General features: G+C 44.6%; 1 protein-coding gene across 5 annotated transcripts in view; it reads left to right on the top strand.

Annotated features, from left to right (window-relative positions):
• Positions 1-20,115, top strand: part of Cacna2d3 (calcium voltage-gated channel auxiliary subunit alpha2delta 3) — an 854,380-nt gene that overhangs the window by 81,113 nt on the left and 753,152 nt on the right. The window lies entirely within an intron of this gene.

Here is a 20,115-nt window from a genome sequence, read left to right as displayed (position 1 = left end):
GTAGACATAAGCATCATATAATCTAGGCTTCGGTGATGGCCTATGCTTGTGGTTAGAGCTTTTACAAGCATGAAGGTATTTGCTGCCCACAGCTCTGTGAAGTTGCTGTGTCCATTGTCCCTACGTCTGTGTGGACAGTGAGTGTATGGAGTTTGAACCACTTCCCCGAGGGAGTGGAATTAGTGAGCAGACAGCTCTTCTGGGATGACCTCTGCTGGGTCTTGGTGTCAGGAGGAAGGGGGTAGTGGTGGATGGCTTCCCTCACATCTGTGTGGAACTGGCTTGTGCTGTCATAGTTGGCAAACCCTGATGGCATTGGGGGTATAGGGCTCAGCCATGACAGGCCTTCTTCAGTATGCCCACCAGTCAGGCTTTGGGGGGAGTCCTACTCCTCCTGTGAACATCAGATGCCCTGTTGGAACTCTAGGCAGATGAGAAATCTGCAGATAATCACTTAAACCTAGATTCTCATTTAAACATGCATTTGCATTTCATGGTTTTCATAAGTACTGGATTTTTCAGGAGCAGATCTGCCATATATTTTCAAGTTACTCAGTGCTTTGCAGGAGTGAGTCCATTGAAGGCAACATTCATAGTCATTAAGACATACTACCTCTGTACTTTTGTGCTTCCTTTGTAGAAATACAAGCTGTATTTCACTGTGCCTTTTTAACTTTTAAAGATTTTATTATTGCATGTACATGTTGATGTGTATGTGTGTGGGTACAGACCAGAAGTTGCTCTCAGATGTCTTCCTCCACCTCTCTTCTTATATTTTGAGACATGGTCTCTTGCTGGCTTGGTTTGGCTAGGCTGGCTGGCCAGAAAGCTCGGGGGATTAACCTGTCTCTGTCTGTCACAGCACTGGGATTCTAGGAGAACACCTCTATGCATAGGTTTTACTTGAGTACTAGGGCTCCAACCTCAGGTCCTTATGTTTTCATAGCAAGTGCTCTGACCCAGTCAGCCAGCTCCCCGGCCCTCAATATGCTTCTAATGTTGCCATGCTTAAGCATTGACCTACTGAAATACAGATGGCTTTATTATAAACCATTTGCCTTAAACTCCCTTTTATATTATAGGCTGGGCCTACTATTTTTTTTTAACATGTGGATTTGTCTGAGTTTCATTTCAGAATAGTAAGGAAGATATTACAAAATGATGATTTAAAAGGTGGTCTCAAGCCTAACTCAGATTAAGAACAAGGCTGTAGAAAATTCTTCAGGGTTGGGAGGGTCCTGAGCTCTTGAGAGGGACATCTGATAGGTGAGTCTTCCTAGGAAAGTTGTGAAATGAAAACTTGAGTGTGGAGTTCCTTTGCTAGACCCCAGCTTGCCTCCTGCCCACACGCCACAGCCTTCCTAGTTCGCTTTGAGATGTTAATTTGTTGCTATGAAAATTATCTTGTCACTGACAAACGGGAATCTGGAGGAATCAGCTCCTCTTACTAAGTGGTTCCTATGGTATCTGCAGGGCTTTGTCAGTTTGTAAGTTATGAATATTTATATCTCAGGGAAAAAATTCTCATCTAAATTGCATTTTCTATAATTTCCCACTTAATTTCACCTAGAAAATAATGACATTTCCATCCTTTGCCTAGGTGAACGTCTTTGGAGATGGCAATTTTTGCACGGAGGTTCAAGGGGCAGTGGAATTTGCTGCATCCCAACACAGATGCTCTCCTGCTGCCCTGCAATTGCATCTATATATAATGGCGCATGTGCCTGATACATTATCGACTAGAGATAAATGTCAGATGTGATTATGGTAAATTAGACCTTTTGCATTATTTATGAGGCTCCCATGTAAAATGTGTTTCCCCTTTCCCTGAGAATGTTTGTATGAAAGCCATAATAGGACCTGTTAGTAAACAGTTTTAACATTTATTACATGATAGGTTGAGTTTTCAAATGCGTTCTAGTCTATGCTTACTTTTTTCCCTCTGTGAGTTTTACAGGCAGAAAAGTTGATCTGTCAAAGACGTTATGGGAAGTGGGTGAGTAGACCTGTGAAGAGCCTGGGGAGGTTGAGGCTCGGGCTGGCAGGAAGCGTCACTTGGGCCTGGAGTCTGCTGATCCTTGCCCTATTTACATGAGTATCTGTAGGAAAAGACAGTACCAACAGCAGGCCCTCGTCTTCTCTGTTCCCAGGAAGCTATGGGAGGCCGGGAGGCAGTGGGGCTCCACATCTCCACTTTCTCTGCATTGGGAATTACCAGGAATTTTTATTTCTATTTTCCTGCTGCTGTGTTCTTGCTCTGCTTGTGTTGATCTCTGGGAGGGAATCAGGAGGTTTGGTGGATTCTTTCTCTGAGCCACATCCCTTGACTTTTCATAGAGACAGCCTCTTGCATTTTTTTTAGAACTTCTCCCATGTGCTCCCATGAACCACTGTCCCAGGAGCTGTTACAGGCCACCGGGGACCCAATGGGACATGGAATGTGTCCACATCCCTTCTGCCATTCCTCGGTTTCCTGAGCCTTCTTTGATCAGCCATCTCTGGAATTCCTCCTTTCTCTTTTCCTATCTCCAACCTCTGGGGCTCAGGGATGCCCTTGGTCCCAGCTTTTCCCATGCGGTAGTTTTAATCTCGGCTGTGCTTAGGGAAGCAGTAGTGTGGGGCGGTGAATACACAGGCCTGCTGGAAGCCAGCATAGCCTAAGGGAAGTTTCAGGAGCAGAGTCATAGGCCAAATGGCTCTGCTTTCTTAATACATTTTTTTTTTAAACCTAAAATATCTAAAAGCCTGTTTCTCTTCTTTCCCTGTGTATGACAAGATAGAACAGGTGACCTACCATCTCTGTGCTCCCTGTCTTTGTTATACCTAAAAGAGTCCCCTTCCCTACAGACTCCTTGTGACTCTGCTAATACAAAGACAAAAAAAAAAAAAAAGAGGCCTGATGTAGCCAACTGCTGACCCAGAAGGCCTGACCCACTTGCCGGCTTCGTCTTCCTGGGGACACGTTAGTGTCTTGAGCCTTTTTCATAGTAGTCTACTAGGGACAAAGGCTTGAGCCTCTGCCTTCCTGTGGTCCTTGCTATTTCGGCAAACCAGCTGGAAGCTGCTGGCCAGGTTATCTCAACGGCAGATTGGTGGCCAGCCTCACAGTGGGGTTCAGTTTGTTAATTTATGTCATTTGCTACTTTTTTTCTGCCTCAGTTCCAGTATGTTTAGACAATGAAATTAAGCTGACCCATTTCTAGCACGTGGAGCAGCTTTGTTCCTCAGCTTTGGCTGCGAGCCTCCCGCAGAATTGTTTAAAGGGGAGACGTGCAGCTTGAGAGTGCAGTGGAATGCAAGGTTGCCTGTCTGTCAGCTCCAGGCGCCTCTGCTGCCCATCAGGCCACGGGTGGTGCCAGCTCCCGGGGGGGGGGGGGGGGGGTGTACCTTGGGGCTTTGTGCGCAGCCTCAGGCTTTGGCCAGGCCTCCCTGCAGCTCGACCCTGGGTGCAAAAGCCTGGCTGGCAGGGCTGCTCACCAAAGCCTTTGTTCTTTGGCTGACTTCCCCGTGCTGAGTGGAGGCTGCCTCCAAGACCTGTGAAGTGTCTCGTGGAATGGAAAGCTATTATAGGTTTGCTCTCCCCACTCCTCTGCCCTTGTTTCTTATCCTAAAGCAGTAGCAGCTATGCCTCGGTGTGATCACCTTCCGTTAACCTTTAACCTACAGAGAACTTAAACACATGCTAGCATGCCTACATTCTGCAGCTGCCAGGTCCCACACACCCCTGGTTTCATCAGGAACCCCATCCCCACCCCATACCAGTACCACTTTGCATGCTAGCTTTTCTTGAAGTAACTTTCAGATACTATTTTATGTTACCTCTCAATATTTCAGGGTGCATCTTTAGAAGAGGATAGGTCTTTCTTGTATTCTCTTTTCTTTTGAGAAAGAATCTCAGGGGAGAACATTCTAGAATCTTAATTCTTTAAAGACTCCCATGGGTTACTACAAATAGCATTTCTCAAAAGTGCTATTATACAAGGTGATTGAGATGGTATTCAGTAGTTAAAAATACTATTTTATATTTGTTTCTCTGAATGAATTCTATTTTATGGCTAATAATATTGATTTCCATTAAAATATCAACATCAGATAACAAAGTGAATCAATTTAAAAGTACGTATTATGTAAAAATAAAATAGAGAGGGGTCAGGAAACCATGATCTGAGGTTCAAATCTAGCCCGCTGCCTCTTATTATTGTCAATAATGTTTTATCAGAACACAGCCTTTTGTTTGTTTATATGTTGTCCATGGCTGAGTTTGTGCTATAATGGCAGAGTTGAGAATAAAGAGTGTGTGACATACAAAGCTGGGATGGTTTACTTTCTCGACCTTTGTAGGAAAATGTTTGCCCACCCAAAGTAGAAAGGATGTGGAGCAGGTTTCATGACCTTGGCACATTAATGACTGCAGTTTGAAGAGTCCAATGAGATCCACTTCTTGCTTTGTAGCTGATGCAGCTGAGGGACAGGCAAAGGGGACTTTGTTTCCAATGACTCAGCCCATAGACAAGGTGGAGTAGGAACATTTCCAGAGCCCTTATCCCTGGATTTCTCCCACCCTAATTCCCTACCCTAAGCTTTGTGTTGACATCTTTACATAATTCAGATTGAGTTTACACCTCATGTTGGAAAGGTATTTTTCCCCAGAACAGAAATAATTTGTAATTTTCACACAAAAAATGTTCCATATGAAGGGTCTGATGGCCAGTCCCATAAATTATTATGTTGACTAATAGAAACGCCATTCTAGAGAAATAAGAAAGGTGCTTGGGAAGCTGAATAATTTACCACCAAATGAGAGAGACTGAGAGTCTCCTAGCAGAATGCTGAGCTGATTTTACTCTGTCATATCAATCCACCTCTATCTTTATCATCGATGGGTCTCCAGCCGAGAGGAAGGCATTGCCGTAAAATAAAATGCAAACCTTTTCTCCCATAGACTGGTGATTTTCTCATTTTAGTATCTATTCCCGATGTAATTGTTAGAGTACAAGCTACGGCTCCAGAGGATTGTTAAAGAATGTTCTGGACTCTTGCATCATCATTTGATTACTTAGGGTTGGAGAGCTAAGAGAGGATATTGACCATAGACTTTTTCAAGTTTCCCATTTCCTGTGGATTGGAGGCAAGTGTTTATAGAAATAGAATGTTTTTGGGTGAGGCTGAGATTTTAAGATGAAAACGTCTTTGTGCTGAATAGTTCCGGGTTAGCGTAATATTTTGTGGAAGCTGCTTTTGTGACTTGCTTAGACCTGCACCAGCTAATCCAATGGCCATTGGACCACATACAACAATGGGACATTTGATGTGTGCTTGGTCTGGGTGGAGGTGCTTTTTAAATATGAAGGGGAGAATGAGGTTTGAATTCATGACACAATAAAAAAAATTCAGAATATTTCATAATTTAAAAATGTCGATTACATGTTGAAATAAAATATTTTAGGTATGTTGGATTAAATAAAATATACCATTGGAATTACTTATATCTATTTACTTTTTACTCTTTTGTTGGTGGGTATTATGAAAGTTAAGATTTATATGAGTGATTAGTGTTATATTTGGCAAGTGTTGAATGTTCAGTTGAGAATAGGGACATTTTTTATTGTTGGAACAATGATGGGGAGTCTTGACTCATTGGATATTGAAGAATAATGGTGTCATGTTTAAAGCTACAGTACCAAAAGGAGTTTAACACCAAGAGTCACAGAGGAGTAGGAGGAACACCATACAACTTTTGTGTAGATACGTCAAGTCACTTGGAGAGAAATAGGAGGTTATTTGGTAACTAGTCTACACCTTATCAACTGTTTGGTAAGATGATCAGAGTCCAGGCCTCCCTTTAAATCAAGTTCCAGATAGATTAAGGAATGTGAGGAATGAAGCCACAGAAACCAACTGTAGCAGCGTCCAGGCAAGGACGCATGAGGTCGGCAAAACAGAAACGCTGGAGGAAACAGGGAGAAATGGAGTTGGCAACAGAAAAATCAAACCGTTCCTTAAAAGGAATGTGGTAGAATTAGATGTTGAACAAGTCAGGCATTAAAGGCAGGAAGCCCACCTCAGCAATCCCTGACACCAAAAAGGAGTAAGATAAATGACATTTAGTGCACTTCAGATGTCTGTGAAGGCGCATGGCTTTGTGCCTGCCAATCTCCTGTTTACGGATAGGGTTGTCAGATTTAACAAATTAAACTATGGGTACCCATTTCAAATTTGAGCTTCATATCAACAACAAATTGTTTTTGATATAAATGTATGCCATGTACTACTTTTACTAAGAAGTAATTTATTAGAAATTAATGAGATGTTCTGTGTTATCCTTGGCCACCCTAGGCCTGGAAACCCCAGTGCCCTTAATCCAGGAGAAAGGAAGAGTGGGGCTTGAGTGGCGATGGAGACAACACCCTGGAGAAGCTGGGTCTAGTTGCCCTGAAAACAGGATGTTAGTTAGTTGTCCCCAGTGAGCTGTGCATTTCACGTGGCTTCTGGAGCATGGACTTTCTGTGTGTCTCACACTAGGATTCTGCAACATCTGCTGGGTCTCAAATGCTGCAGTCACTCAGCAGGCTGGAATGTAGCCCCAGTTCCAGTTACCGCCCCCCTCCATGCTACCTGCTGGCGTGAATTACTCGCTTGTGTAGTTTACCCCTCACCCCTTATGCTATGAGTTTACCCACGTTATCCCTTCAATCTCCTTTAATGTTGTTCTAAAGGAGTAGAAAAATGTGTGTGATTTGTTTGCTATGATTAATAGGAAGGCCACCTTAATCAGGGTACATATTGCAGTATGCAGCTAATACGCGTACTCCTGTTTATTGGAAGAGAAACTCTGTGTGTGTGTGTGTAGTGAAAGTTCTGTTGATGAGTCCCTGTTCCTGATAGGGTGAGCTGGAGGTTATGTCGTCGTAGTTACTGTATCTTTCCACTGATTACCCTCCAAAGAGTCTCCATTTGGGTAAGACATTTCCCAGTTGAGCCAGGTCTGGGGGTGCTGTGCTCCATGCAGCCAGTATGCTTACTAGGTAGAAGTTGAGGGGGTTCCCTTAGGGGGTAAACAGCAGACTGCAGGCAGACTGGCAGGGTTCACTGATTTCATTTTCGAGGCCTGTCAGTACATCTCAGCAGAACATGGAGGAGAGGAGAGCCCCAGTGGGAACGTCCTCCCAGTAATCTTCAAAGCATGGCCTCAGTACAGTTTGGATCTTCTATGTAGTGACGTCAGAGTAACCTTGAACTCTCCTGAAACTGTTCCCTTAGTTAACCCCCGTGAGTTGCCTACCCGACACAGAGAAAATGGCTGCATCAAACTCACCTGCAAACCTATGCACTCTCTGTACCTGAGCCAGCACCGTCAGGGCCCGAGTCTCAACTGTGTCTTTTTATCCTCTGTCCTGTTCTTTTTTGTGTGTCTATTTGTGTGTGTGTGTGTGTGTGTGTGTGTGTGTGTGTGTGTGTGTGTGTGTTAATTTGTGCCAAGGTCAAACTATGCAGCTCCGCCTGGTCCCAAATTTGCAGTCTTTCTGCCTCATTGGTATACGGCCACACCCAGCTTAACTCTTTCCCACAAATGAGTATGTGCTTGCAAATATTCAAATACATAGAACAGTGCAAATACAGAGCTTGTAAGAGGTAAAACTAAAATCTCTTACCTTTTGCAATGACCCCCCATCCCAAAGGCACCCGCAACTAAATCAACTGCATCATCTTCAAACCTTCCAATGTATAATCAATTATGGGTCTTGCTTGTTTCTAATCAAAGTTAGAGAACAACACATGTTAAGCAACAAAGCTTGGTATTCAGTCACACTTCAATTTCAGACAAACAACAAACAATCTTTATTTATTTCTTTAGTGTGGGGGATAGAGGTGCACATGTTCTGTGACAGGCATGTGGGTGTCAGAGGACAACTTGTGGAAGTTGGTTCTCTTCCTCCACCACGTAGGCTCCGGAGCTCAAACTCAGGCTCCAGGCTTGGTGGCGGGCCTTTTCACCCACTGGACCATCTGGCCAGCATAAACCACATGAGCGTGCTCACGAACACTTGGAAAACATTTGTTGTTCATCTGAAATTCAAATCTAACAGAGGGCCCTGTTATCTGACAACCCTAAATCACTGCTCTGCTCTAGAGTAAGCCGCTGTGCTGGGTGGGCCCTGTTGTGTTTGGGGGTTGGGCTGCCTCTCATAAACAAACATCTATGAAATAGCCGAGTCTGTCAGGGAGAAATCCCTGTTGCTGAATAAATAGCTCCCCAATTTTTGAAGATTCACCATAACATAGATTTCTTTCTTAGTTGAGATCATCTGATGCTATTTTCTTGCAAGGGGCAGCTGACTTGAGGACCTAGGCTTTTCTCCTGGAAGCCCTACTGTTCCCTCGAGACTCCTTCAGCCTCTAGCAATTCTTATCCTACTAGTCAACCATGAAAATACTGTCTAGAAAAGCACATTAGAAGAGCCAGGCCTGAATATTCTATTCCTTCTGTTTCTATCCACTGGCAAGGACCTGATCACATGGACCTAAATTCACTATCAGGAATTCTGGGAAATGTAGTCTTCTTGGGATTCCAGGAAGAAAAGTGAATGGGTTATTAGAATAATAAGCCTCTAGGCAGTAACTTTCACAAGCACTAATGTGTGTTCAGTGCTCACTGTATGGATATTAACAAACTAAGCTGTTTACACAGGCCCTGTAATCCTAGAAGACCCATGCTTGGGCCCTCATCTTCTGTTTTGTTTTTTTTTTAAAGGTATTTGTTTGTTTGTTTGTTTGTTTGTTTATTGTGTGTGTGTGTGTGTGTGTGTGTCTGTGTGTGTGTCTGTGTGTGTCTGTGTGTGTGTGTCTGTGTGTATGTGCCCTTGTAGACCAGAAAAGAATGTTAGGTTCCTTGGAGCCTGAAGTGGGTCTTGGGGACTGAAGTTGGGGTCTCTGCAAGAATAGTACATACTTGTGACCTTTGAGCCATCTCCCTGGCTCTTGGGTCTCCCTTCCTGCTAAGGCAGTGAAGTTCTGAGATAGCCCACTGGCCAAGAGTCATATGGTCAGGTAGTGGAAGTGGGCCTTCCCAGGGCAAGTACCACCTGAGCATAATTTTATGGTAGTTTGCAAACCTCTTTTGGCCTGTTCTTACAGCATTTTTTCTATACTATGTCTGAGATTTGGAGCAGTGCATTCCCCTCCCTGGTACACCTTCCATTCACCTGCCTGGATGCATGGAGACATTTGTGAGATTCATGGTGGCAGCTTCCCTGGCCAAGAGAGAAGAGAAAATGCATAGTTTCTGACATTATCTGGGACCTAGCTGTGTGTACGCGTCACCTGTGTGGGGGTGGGGCATGGTCCCCAGGACGGCACGGCACAGGTACTGAAGTTATGAATGGAAGCGAAGGGCCTCCTGTTGCTGTAGCTCCATCCCAGGAGTTGGAAGTGGGAGCCACGAGACAGAAAGCATTTAGACCCGCTGACTTGGTTTGGCTTTCCCGGCACATCTGTTCTCATGACATTCATCCATTATCTGCAAAAGTGATCTTCAACCTGGCTGGCTGAGTGACTGTGTGACTCCTGCCTCGTTCCTCCCTGTCACTTGGGCCCAGTGATTCACAGTCTGGGTGGATGTTGGGACTACTCAGGGCTGTTGGTTTGATTTATGCTACCTCTTCTCTGAAGTTTTTTTTTTTTCTAAACAGTTTGGGTAGTGAGTGGGTTCTGGTCCTTCTTTGGTCATTCACCTCGAAGCTGTGGGTCTTCCTCAAAGCCTCATCAGGAAAGCTGCTTCCCCAGTAAGCCCTGGATGAGGGTTATGTCTTGTAATTCTGATCACGTACATGGGAGTCAGCCCCTCCCCACCTTACTCTCTCTAGGTGGTGAGTGTCTAGATCTAGACCTGTCATGGTCTGGCTGGTGATGGGCCCCTGTCACTTACAGGTATCTCTGTTCTTGGCCTTCTCTTGCTTCCTCCATTTTGGATAGGCATAGCCAGTGCTGATCTGCATATATTTTCTTATCTCATTGCACCCTAGCTTAGTGCAGTTATTTTACCCAAGTATCTTAATTTGTTTGGCATGAAAGCTGCAGTAAGGAGAGGGGTTTCGGTGTCTGTTGTGTTCTTGCACTGAGGGCTCACACAGTTTTTAAAGGATTTCCCATGCATCAAAATCAACTGGAGCTGGAGAAATGGTTCCGTGGCTAAGAACACTGTTGGCTCTTTCGGAGGACCTCCCAACACCATTCCCAGCACCAAATGGCTGCTCACAACTCTCTGTAACTCCAGTGCCAGGGTATCTGATACCTTTTCCTGGCTTCTGCAGGAACCTGTCATGTACATGTACACAGACATACATGGGGCAAAATACCCATACACATAAACTAAATAATTAAAAGAAAATAATTGGAGTATCTTGAGACTATAGAAGGTCGAGAGTGGAAGATACACAGAGTGCTGAGAAACCTTAGAAAAGACTTTTTATTTTTTGAAACAGGATCTGCTTATCTAGCTGAGATGATATGTAGTCTAGGAACTTAGGCTGGTCTTGAACACATGATCACCACTGAACTCATGGTCCCTCTGCCTCAGCTTCCCGAGTGCTAGGTTTATAGGTGTGCACCATCATGCCTTGCTTAAAAGAGTCTTTGAGGAAGGTCAGGTTTCCATGCCTTGTCACCCTTCAGCTTCCTGGGCTTGCCCCTGGTCACCTTGGTGCAAGTGAAGCTCTCACTAGGGCTGAGTCTCATGGGACATGAGAGAACTTTCCACAGAACTTTCAACTAATGGAAACGAAGGTCAAATGTAATTATTCCCGAAGCTGTTCTGCACCAAGTAAGGCAGAAAGGAGTTCATCCATTAAATTACATTTTCGGAGTTCTGTTCCAACATATGCTCCTTTACAACTTTATTTAAAGAAAGCATAATGTGAAAGGCTTTTAACTGGTGCAAGAGAGACAGGGCCCTCCGTGGTGATGTAGCCTCTCTCATCTTGCTGTCTGCTCCAAGAACAAAGGTTTTTCTTTTTTTTTTTAAACCCTGATTCGGTCTGTTCCCTTGGATTGTATTAATGGAACATAACCTTAATCGACTCCTCCAGACACTTCTCCAAAGCATGTTAGCTAGCTCTCACTAAATATCTTTCATCTTAAGCTTGTGCAAAAAAAAAAAGTTTTTTTTTTCTGTATAACTTTTCTTTTGCCTGTCACATCATGAAATATCTAAGCAATTTGTTTAAAAAAATCAAAATGCCTTTCAGAATGAATGTTGCATGTGGGTCTCTCTTACCTTATAAAGATTTCTGAAGACTGGATTTGAGATGGATTTAGCAAGGCTTGCCTGAGCACCTACCATGTGTGATGTGCTTGAGGCCCTTAGGATGCCTCAGTGAGAAGGGGATCCACGCTCAGGTGAGGCTTGTCTGCCAGTGGGAAAGAGGCAATCCAGATATGCATTATAAATGAGAAAATGTAAAATGGTTTTTAGAGGGTAGAATGATAGAGGCATGATGCATATGTGGATACCTGGGATTCGGATGGATGAGCCACGAGGTTTGTCTAGCTGTCAGCCCTCGGCTTAAAAAAAATTCTTTTAATTTTAAATTTAAAGTTACGTGTGTGTGTGTGTGTGTGTGTGTGTGTGTGTGTGTGTGTGTGTGTGTGTGTGTACATATGCATGCATACACATGCACACAGCTGCTACTTCTCATGTTTATCAAAGGGTAAATTCCCATATGGGAATGAAGGCTGTATGTGGAGATAATTTTGATTAGATCCACTAAACTGAATCTTAGAGGGGCTGCACTAAGTTTTACCCCCAGGCATGAGTGATGCTAACCATCTCCACTTTCATCAGCGTGGGATGGGAGCAAGTCTCCCTACCCTGTCCTCAGGGCTGCCAGCCTCTCAGTGTCCTTCTGATGGAGTGGTTTCAGATCCCTCAGGACTTTACCATTTACGACACTCTGCTCTGCCCTACCTAATTTTTCTCACTTGTCTGTAGAACTCTTTTTTTTAAGTGTAGAGTTCAGGCTGTTCTCAGGCTTGCTGTGTGGCTTGGGCTGGCCGAGAACTTGAGATTTTCCTGCAGTGTCTTCCTGAGTGTGGCATTACAGGTGTGCACCCTACACAGCCAGCTGAGTCCCGTGCATTTTAAATAGACTGAATACTCCCTCCTCCTGTCTAGGTGTTCCTAATTGCTGTCTCAATTGACACCAGCTCAGTATTTTAATTTTCTCTGTTGTTAGCTTCTTTATCAAAGTAGAAACTCATCTATGAATTAATGCCTAATTAGTAAAAGGGAGACTTATTTAAGGATGCGTAGGAATTACTTTATTAAAAACATACTTATAAGACACAGTTCATGTTATTCTTCCCTTGGATTCCTATGTTTTAGATGTGCGGGTATTAGATGCTTTAAAGCATGGAGGGCAAGGTGCACAATGAAGCAAAGATATAATCAAAATCAGATTCATTCATTTGGCAGGTAAGACCATGGGGGAAGCCTCAGAAAGCTCTGACTTTATCTTCATCTCTCATCAAGAAACCACTAGAGCTCTTGAGAGTTCTCGCCTTCCAGATTCAGGGGATTGGGTAAAATCTCTTCCAATAGACAAGAGATAGAGAAATCCAGCTGAGTCTGTCTTGTACTAGATGGTTGTAGAAGGTAAGGAAGACCCATGCTGAGCACCAGCTCCAGTCTTCCCCCAGGATGGAGATGCTGAATCCATCCCTCAGCCTTGTAGGATGTTCCAGAGGGATGCTGTAAGCAGGGCCTGCCAGACTCAGTGGGCCTCCGGATTAGCCTTTGTTGTATGTTAGCACTCCCGTGTCCATGGCTTTTTACAAATAGCCTCTAATCTGTGCACATGACGTGGGCTTCTGAGTTGATGATCTGAGGTCAGAATATCCACTGTCCATGGTTTATTCTGCTTCAGCGCTTGGGAACAGTGCCCAGAGCTAACAAATGCTTGCACACATGGTGCTTACTCACTGAAATTGGGTCAGACTTGCTTCCTTTAGGAAATGCCCAGGTCTAGCTTCCTGGAAACCTGATTTCTCACCCCTTTGAAAGGTTGTTAATGGGATAATTTAAGTAGAAATAATAAAACCTCTCCTCTTCAGGCTCTCTATGCTTTTATTAATTAGGACATTTCTATAACGTTAATGCAGCTATGTCCTAGCATAGGTTGGAGCCATTAAAGACCTCCTTTCCTCTGCCAGGCCTCCAGATGGGCAGGAACAGAACTCTCTTCTCCAATCCTCTAGCGTAGGTCATTGTCCCCGTTCATGGCCATCTTCCTCCGAGCTTGTCTGAAGCAGCAGCATTCTCTCCTCCTTCTCTGGCCCTCATTCATTCCTTGCTTTGCACCACTTGAAGGATGTTGGCTGAGAGACAGACATCCCAGCCTTCTGACTTCAGTTTGCTCAATGCAGGGATGGGACATGGAAGCCTCAGTCTTAAGTTACATTCCGTATGAGAGACTAAACCAGCATACAATTGCCACATTTCCTGCTGATCATGGGGAAAACGAGGTTTGACGGTTGATAGTATTGGCATATTGACATCAGGATAGATGTAAAACTGACAGCTATTAGAGAGATTTGTTCACCATCGTGTCAGCTTGGCTCTCTAGGGTAGTGGCGGAGGAAAGCTTAAGGGGTTGATACCTCTGTCTTTGGGTCCTTCTCCAGCACCTGTTGCTGATAGAACCCTCTCAGTAGGAAAGTGCCCAGAAAGGGGGCTGTAGGAGATGGGCGCGGGGGAGGGGGTGATCTGTCTACTTCCTGTCAGCTCTACTACTTGGGATGCTCTGAGTTTGGGTATTTCTATTACTCAGCTTTTTGTTGCTATACCAAAATGCTGGCACATACTAACTTTTGAAGGAAGGTTTAGTTTGCTCCCTGATTTGGAGGCTGAAGGTCCAGTGGTTCTGCTGTAGGTTCTGGTGGATCATAATGGCAGTGTGTGAGCATGTGGGTTGACTGCTCACAGCACCAATCAGCAGGTCATTGAGCTGGCATAAATGAAAACTTTTTGACAACTTTCTCTTGAAAGCTGCTGGAGGGTAGATGACCAACCTACAACCTTCCAGGGGCAGTATGCCCCATGACCTCAGGGCCTCCCATCTGGCCCTTCTTTCTGGTCCTCTCTGAGCTCCAGCATCACCATATTAGGGACCATATTCTCAGCATGTGGACACTTGCAGCAGAGAGTTCATGCAAGCCATGGCAGCGTATTATATGAAAACACTAGGGTGGCAGCATTTGCTGAAGTCTCTGGAGACTGGGGATCAGGACTGGTTGAAACTGGTGTCCTTAGGACATCTCATGAAAACTCACAATGACTTGAAGGACTAGAGAGATGGTTCAGGTGGTATATTAGTTACTTTTCTATTTCTGTGATGAAATGCCATAACTGAGGCAATTTACAGAAGAGTTTATTTGGGCTTACAGTGCCAGAGGAATAAGAACTCATCCTGTCAGGGAGGCATGGCACAGGAAGCAGGATTGGTAGCGAGAGCAGAAGTTGAGAGCTTGATTACATCCTGAGCCACAGCCACAAAGCAGAGAGAACAAACCCCAAGTGATAGAGGCTTTTAATCTCAACGCTCGCCCCCAGTTACATGCTTTCTTCAGCAAGACTGCACCATCTAAACCACCGTCAATGGGGGTGGGGTGGGGTGGCTAAGTGTTCAAATGCCCAACATTTCTTATTCAACCTATCACCTTTAATAAAAAAGTGATTTTTGTGCAAGCAAAAGGACCTAAGCCAGATACAGTGATGTGCACCTGTAACCCCAGTGTCAGGGAAGCAGAGGCAGGAGGACTCCTGGGGCTTGCTAGCCAGCTGATTTTGCAGAATTGGTGAGCTCCAGCTTTAGTGAGTGACCTTTTCTCAAAAAATATTGTAAAACGTGATACAGGCAGATACCTGATATTGACCTCTGGTCTCCACATGCGTGCAGACACACGTGCATGTACCCAACCACACACTGTGCATGCATGCATGAACACATGCATCTGCAGAAGACACACACACACACACACACACACACACACACACACCTGCACGCACGCACTCACGCATGCACGTGCATGCACTCAATAGAGATCCTCTGAAAGCATAAAGCTACAATGTGATAATTCTCACGGGAAAATGTCCTTGTTCTAGAAGACTTTAGCTGAGGCAATGGATTCGTTATACTCATCACTTCCCATGTCTCAAACATCTAACATCTACATTCTGTCAATTGCAGTATTTCTGTATGTCACATCATTAATATTTCCTGGAATTTTCTCTTAATTAGTAAACATACAGAGGGGCCTCCAAAAACGACCTTTGCCTCAAGTCATCACAGGGGACAGGCAGAAGTCCCTCTTCCTGGAGCCAAAAGGCAGAAGCTGGTGAGGGCTCAGAGGGCTGTCACCAGAGGTCCTCAGGAGGACAGTGTGGGTCTCAGCTTCTGTGGCCTCCTCATGAATGAGCCAGTTTCCCACATGGCTCCTGAATTAGGGATGAACTGGGGGTGTGGCTGTGTTCCTGCTGATTCACGCAGCTCCCGACATGGTGCTGATGTGGCCTGCCATTGTGCGAATAGCTGCCCCAGTACAGCCAGGAGGAAGCAGCGTGCGTTCTGGGTCAGTGTCTGGAGGTGACACCACCACCCACCAAGAAGACGACAGTGCTGGTGTTCTCGCTTTCTTCTTGTCTTTTTCTCCTTATTGAAAATAGGCTTTTAAAAAATACAATTTACAGCCGGGCGGTGGTGGCGCACGCCTTTAATCCCAGCACTCGGGAGGCAGAGCCAGGCGGATCTCTGTGAGTTCGAGGCCAGCCTGGGCTACCAAGTGAGCTCCAGGAAAGGCGCAAAGCTACACAGAGAAACCCTGTCTCGAAAAACCAAAAAAAAAAAAAAAAAAAAAATACAATTTACTCTGATTATGGTTCCATTCCCCTACCTCTTCCCAGATCCTCTCCGCTTCCCCTCTCACCTAAATCCATGTCCTTTTTTCTTGTTCTCATTAGAAAATAGGCATCTAAAACTAATAATAAAATAAGATAAGATAATAAGAAGCGAACAAACCAGAAGAGTACAAAGCAAACAGAAAAAAGAGAGCCCCCCCCCAAAAAAAGCATAAGAAACATGTGATAGAGACACACACGCTTGTACACACAGAAATCCCATAAAACCACAAAATCAGAAATTATAATATGTCCACAAAAGACCTGTAAGGGGAAAAGAAGTTCCAAAAATGGCGTTGACTTTGATTTGGGTTGACTGTCTACGGCTGAGCATGGTTTGTATACCCAGGGAGACTCCACTGGACAAAACTAATTTCCCCTTTGCGAGTGGTTATCAACTGGAGATAGCTGATGGATGGGGGCTTGTGCATGCTGCCAGTCTCTGTGGGTTCGTTTGCACACTGGTCCTGTTGTATTCCGAAGGCCTTGTTTCCTAGGTGTCCTCCATCCTTTCTGGCTCTTACACTCTCTGCACCTTCTCTTCTGCAGGGTTCCCTGAGCCTGGGGGAAGGGATTTGGAGACATTTCCTTCCATAGGACTGAATGTTCCAAGATGTCTCACTCTCTGCACATTGTCCACTTGTGGGTATCTGTGTTTGTTCTCATCTACTGCAGGAGGAAGTTTCCCTGATGATGGCTGAGCAAGACACTGATCTGTGAATATAGCAGAATATCATTTAGGAGTCATTTTATTTAAGCTAGGTTCTTTTAGCACAACAGTAGTATTTGGTTTATCTCTTACAACCCTGAAACAATGGTGTGTTAGCAACAGAACGAGAAATGGTCACCATGTTCCTCATCATTTAGTCCTTAGAGGTTAATTCCAACAAGGGCTAGACTTTAGCTCCCAACTGTCAGTCATCTTTAGGCTAGAGTCTTCCCACCATGCCTCAGTAGAAGTATTGAATTAAACAGACTCAAACATGACCCAAGTTAAGCATCCCCAAACTGAGAATTCAAAATTTAATGTTCCCAAATCCGAAAATATTAGAGTGCCAACCTGACATCCTAAAGTAGACCATTTCATATCATGAAGCTGTTTCATACATGAAATGACTAAAGATATCATATGATTAGCTGCCATCATGTGGATATGGTGTGTATAAAAAAAAATAAGTTGAGTCCCACCCGCAGTGTACATTTGCAGATATCGCCACATCTGAAACTATCCTAAACTCAAAGCACTTCTGATCTCAGGCATTTAATAATAAGGACCACTTATCCTGTCCTCTAGAGGAGGAGAGTGGCAGATGTGACCCCCACTCAGTCAGCTGAGGCGTGACTTCTCCCTGCCTGGTGGCCCTTGCCCAACTGCCTGGCTGTGTCCTCCATTCCTTTGCCCTGACTCCCCACACTGCATTCTCCATTCCATCCTCTCTGACTGCCCAGGTTGTTTTCTCCGTCCCCCCTTCCACATGTCTGTGCTGTGTCCTCCACCCCAGCTGCCCACTGAACCCTCAAACCTACCTCCTGACTACCTCCTCTGCCTCTCCCACTCTCCCACCCTGACTGGCCATCTCCAGATCCTCCACCCCTCACCCCAACCACCCACATTGCATCCTCTACACCTCATCCCAGATGCCCACACAGAATCATCTATCTCTCTGCCCTCTCTGCCGATGCCTGCTCTTGAGAAGAACAGCCACAGGAGCCCAAAGCCACCTACTCCCCACTTCAGTGTTCTTTCCCGAGCCTTGGTAAGGGATAATTGGAAGAAACTGCATGTATTTATGGTATGCTATGTGATACTTTGATTGCTGTGTGCATACGTTGTAGAATTGTTTAATTGGACTAATTAGCATACCCAGCACCTCACACACTGCACATTCTTTGTGGTGAGAACATTTGGGTCTACTTGCAGCAGTTGTCAAGTGTACAATATGGTGTTATTAACTGTAGTCACTATGCCAGCATGGCTTTGTTTGTTGTTGCTTTTTTTTTTTTTTTTTTTTTTTTTTTTTTTTTTTTTAAGACAGTGTCTTACTATGTAGCCTTGAAACTTGCTATATAGATCTATAGATCAAGCTGGCTAGCAACTCATAGAGAGCTGCCTGCCTCGGACTCCACATCTAGCCCATACCAGAATGGGCTAACTAATCCCAACTGAAACCTTTGCGCCTGGGCAAAACACTGCAATTGCTATCACCCCATGAAAGTGTCTTTGGCTGGGCATGGTGGTACATGCCTTTAATCCCACACCCCCAAATTTCCTGGTGTATAGTGAGTTCCAGACACACTAAGGGATAGATAGTGAGACCCTGCCTTAAACAAACAAACAAACAAACAAACAAAAACAATGCACATGTAGCCTTGATCTTATGATCCTAGAAGCCAAGATTTATTTCCTGTTGTCTGGGTTTGCTAGGCATTGCCTAGAGAGCAGGCTAGGAGCAAATACATCCTTCAGTTTTTCCCCTGTCACTCACTCACAGTGCTCAGAACAGAGCTCCCACATGTAATTTCCGAGCCCACTGGCTTACAAACTCACTCTAGGATCTGAGGCTGAAAAATCTATTTCCTCAGGTCTCAGTTGACTGACGAGAAATAGGAAAAAAGCAGGGAGGCATTCGCACATGCAAGTCTATCCCATTCAGCAGAGAAGCTTTTGATTGTGAGCTTGCTCTTCTTTTCTTACTTAAAGGATCCTTTCCTTTAAGAAATGGTCATGGAGCTGGCTCAGTGGGCAAAGTACTCACAGAGCAAACACAAGAATCTGAGTTCAGATCCCCAGCGTCCATGTAACAGTTGGCTGTGCCTGTAAACTCAGCCCTTCCAGGTCGTCAGACAGTCACTGAGGGCTCTCTTGCCAACCAGTCTAACCGAAATGGTGAGCTCTGGACTCAGGGCGACTGTCTCAAAAAAGACAGAGAGCAATAGAGAAGCATATTGACACCTTATGTTGACTTCTGCATGGGCACACCTGAACATACACACACACACACACACACGCACACGCACACGCACACGCACACGCACACGCACACACGCACACACGCACACACGCACGTGTACCCGCACACACACACACACATAAATCATGGCACTAGACAGTATATGTGTGTGCTTACAAAAATATATTCCCTTTTCAATATCCTTGATTAAATGAAACCCCAGCAGTCAGTGGCCCTCATTTTTCGTTAAGCTGTTAGTGCCTTTGAGAAATGTGCTCTCTGTTCCCATGTGCCCACCTGTGCCCACACATCTGTGATGTCAGGTGATGGGAAGGTGGATAAGGCTGTGGATCTGTTGAAGGCCTCTGACCCACTCATTGCAACGGCTATTTTGTGAATGGAGGAAGTGGATGCTTTGGTAGATGATGTTCATCTTTGTATTGGGAATGAGGATTTTTTTTAATGTCAATCTTGCTGCAGTAATATACTTGTTTTAATAATATCGCATTTCAATGATTATTAAAAATCCATGCCTGGGTGGCTATTCTAAGTATATGTATGCTTAATATAATACTAGACAAAATTAATATTTGTGTAATTGCTGCAGGAGTCTGCTTTTCTTTAAAGTTTGTGTGGCTGGAGTGTCAAACATTTGTTCCTTCAAGCTCATGTGGGGTGGGCGAACACAGCAGCGCTAAGCCTACACTAGAACTTCTGGATTAATATCAACATTTTAAGCTAATTAGATGAGGGAAAATCATGTCAAAGAAAGCATAATGGCTTCTTGCACTCCAGCTGGAAGGTGGCACAGCATAATTGTCTGGTTAGAAAAGCTTTTTAACAGTCATGCTTTAACTGCACACATTGGAAGGAAACCCAGGAATAGTGCATTAACTATTTTGTTTTTGTCAATAAAATAAGACCAGGTGGAAGGCAGTGGTACCCAGCCAGGCCTTAAAATCACTGTAGTGAGGCATCGCGACCATCCAGTTAGTTAGCATCCTTCTGAGCACCTGCTGTTGTGTTCTTTTTGGATGCTACAGAGGACAAGTCCAGTGAGGGTCTCTGGTTTTCCAGAGTCCTCTTTGGTGGAGGGAGACACGTACAAAGTACATCACAGCAGGTAATTCCAGGTAGAGAGCAGAGGTGTGGGAAGGCGAGAAGGCAGGAAGTGTTGTTGCATTTGATTTTGAGGGATGCCTGTCCCTTACAGGC

The sequence above is a fragment of the Peromyscus maniculatus genome, chromosome 9, assembly GCF_049852395.1.
Source record: "Peromyscus maniculatus bairdii isolate BWxNUB_F1_BW_parent chromosome 9, HU_Pman_BW_mat_3.1, whole genome shotgun sequence".
In the NCBI taxonomy this organism is placed as follows: domain Eukaryota; kingdom Metazoa; phylum Chordata; class Mammalia; order Rodentia; family Cricetidae; genus Peromyscus; species Peromyscus maniculatus.
This window is presented reverse-complemented; position numbering and strand designations above follow the sequence as displayed.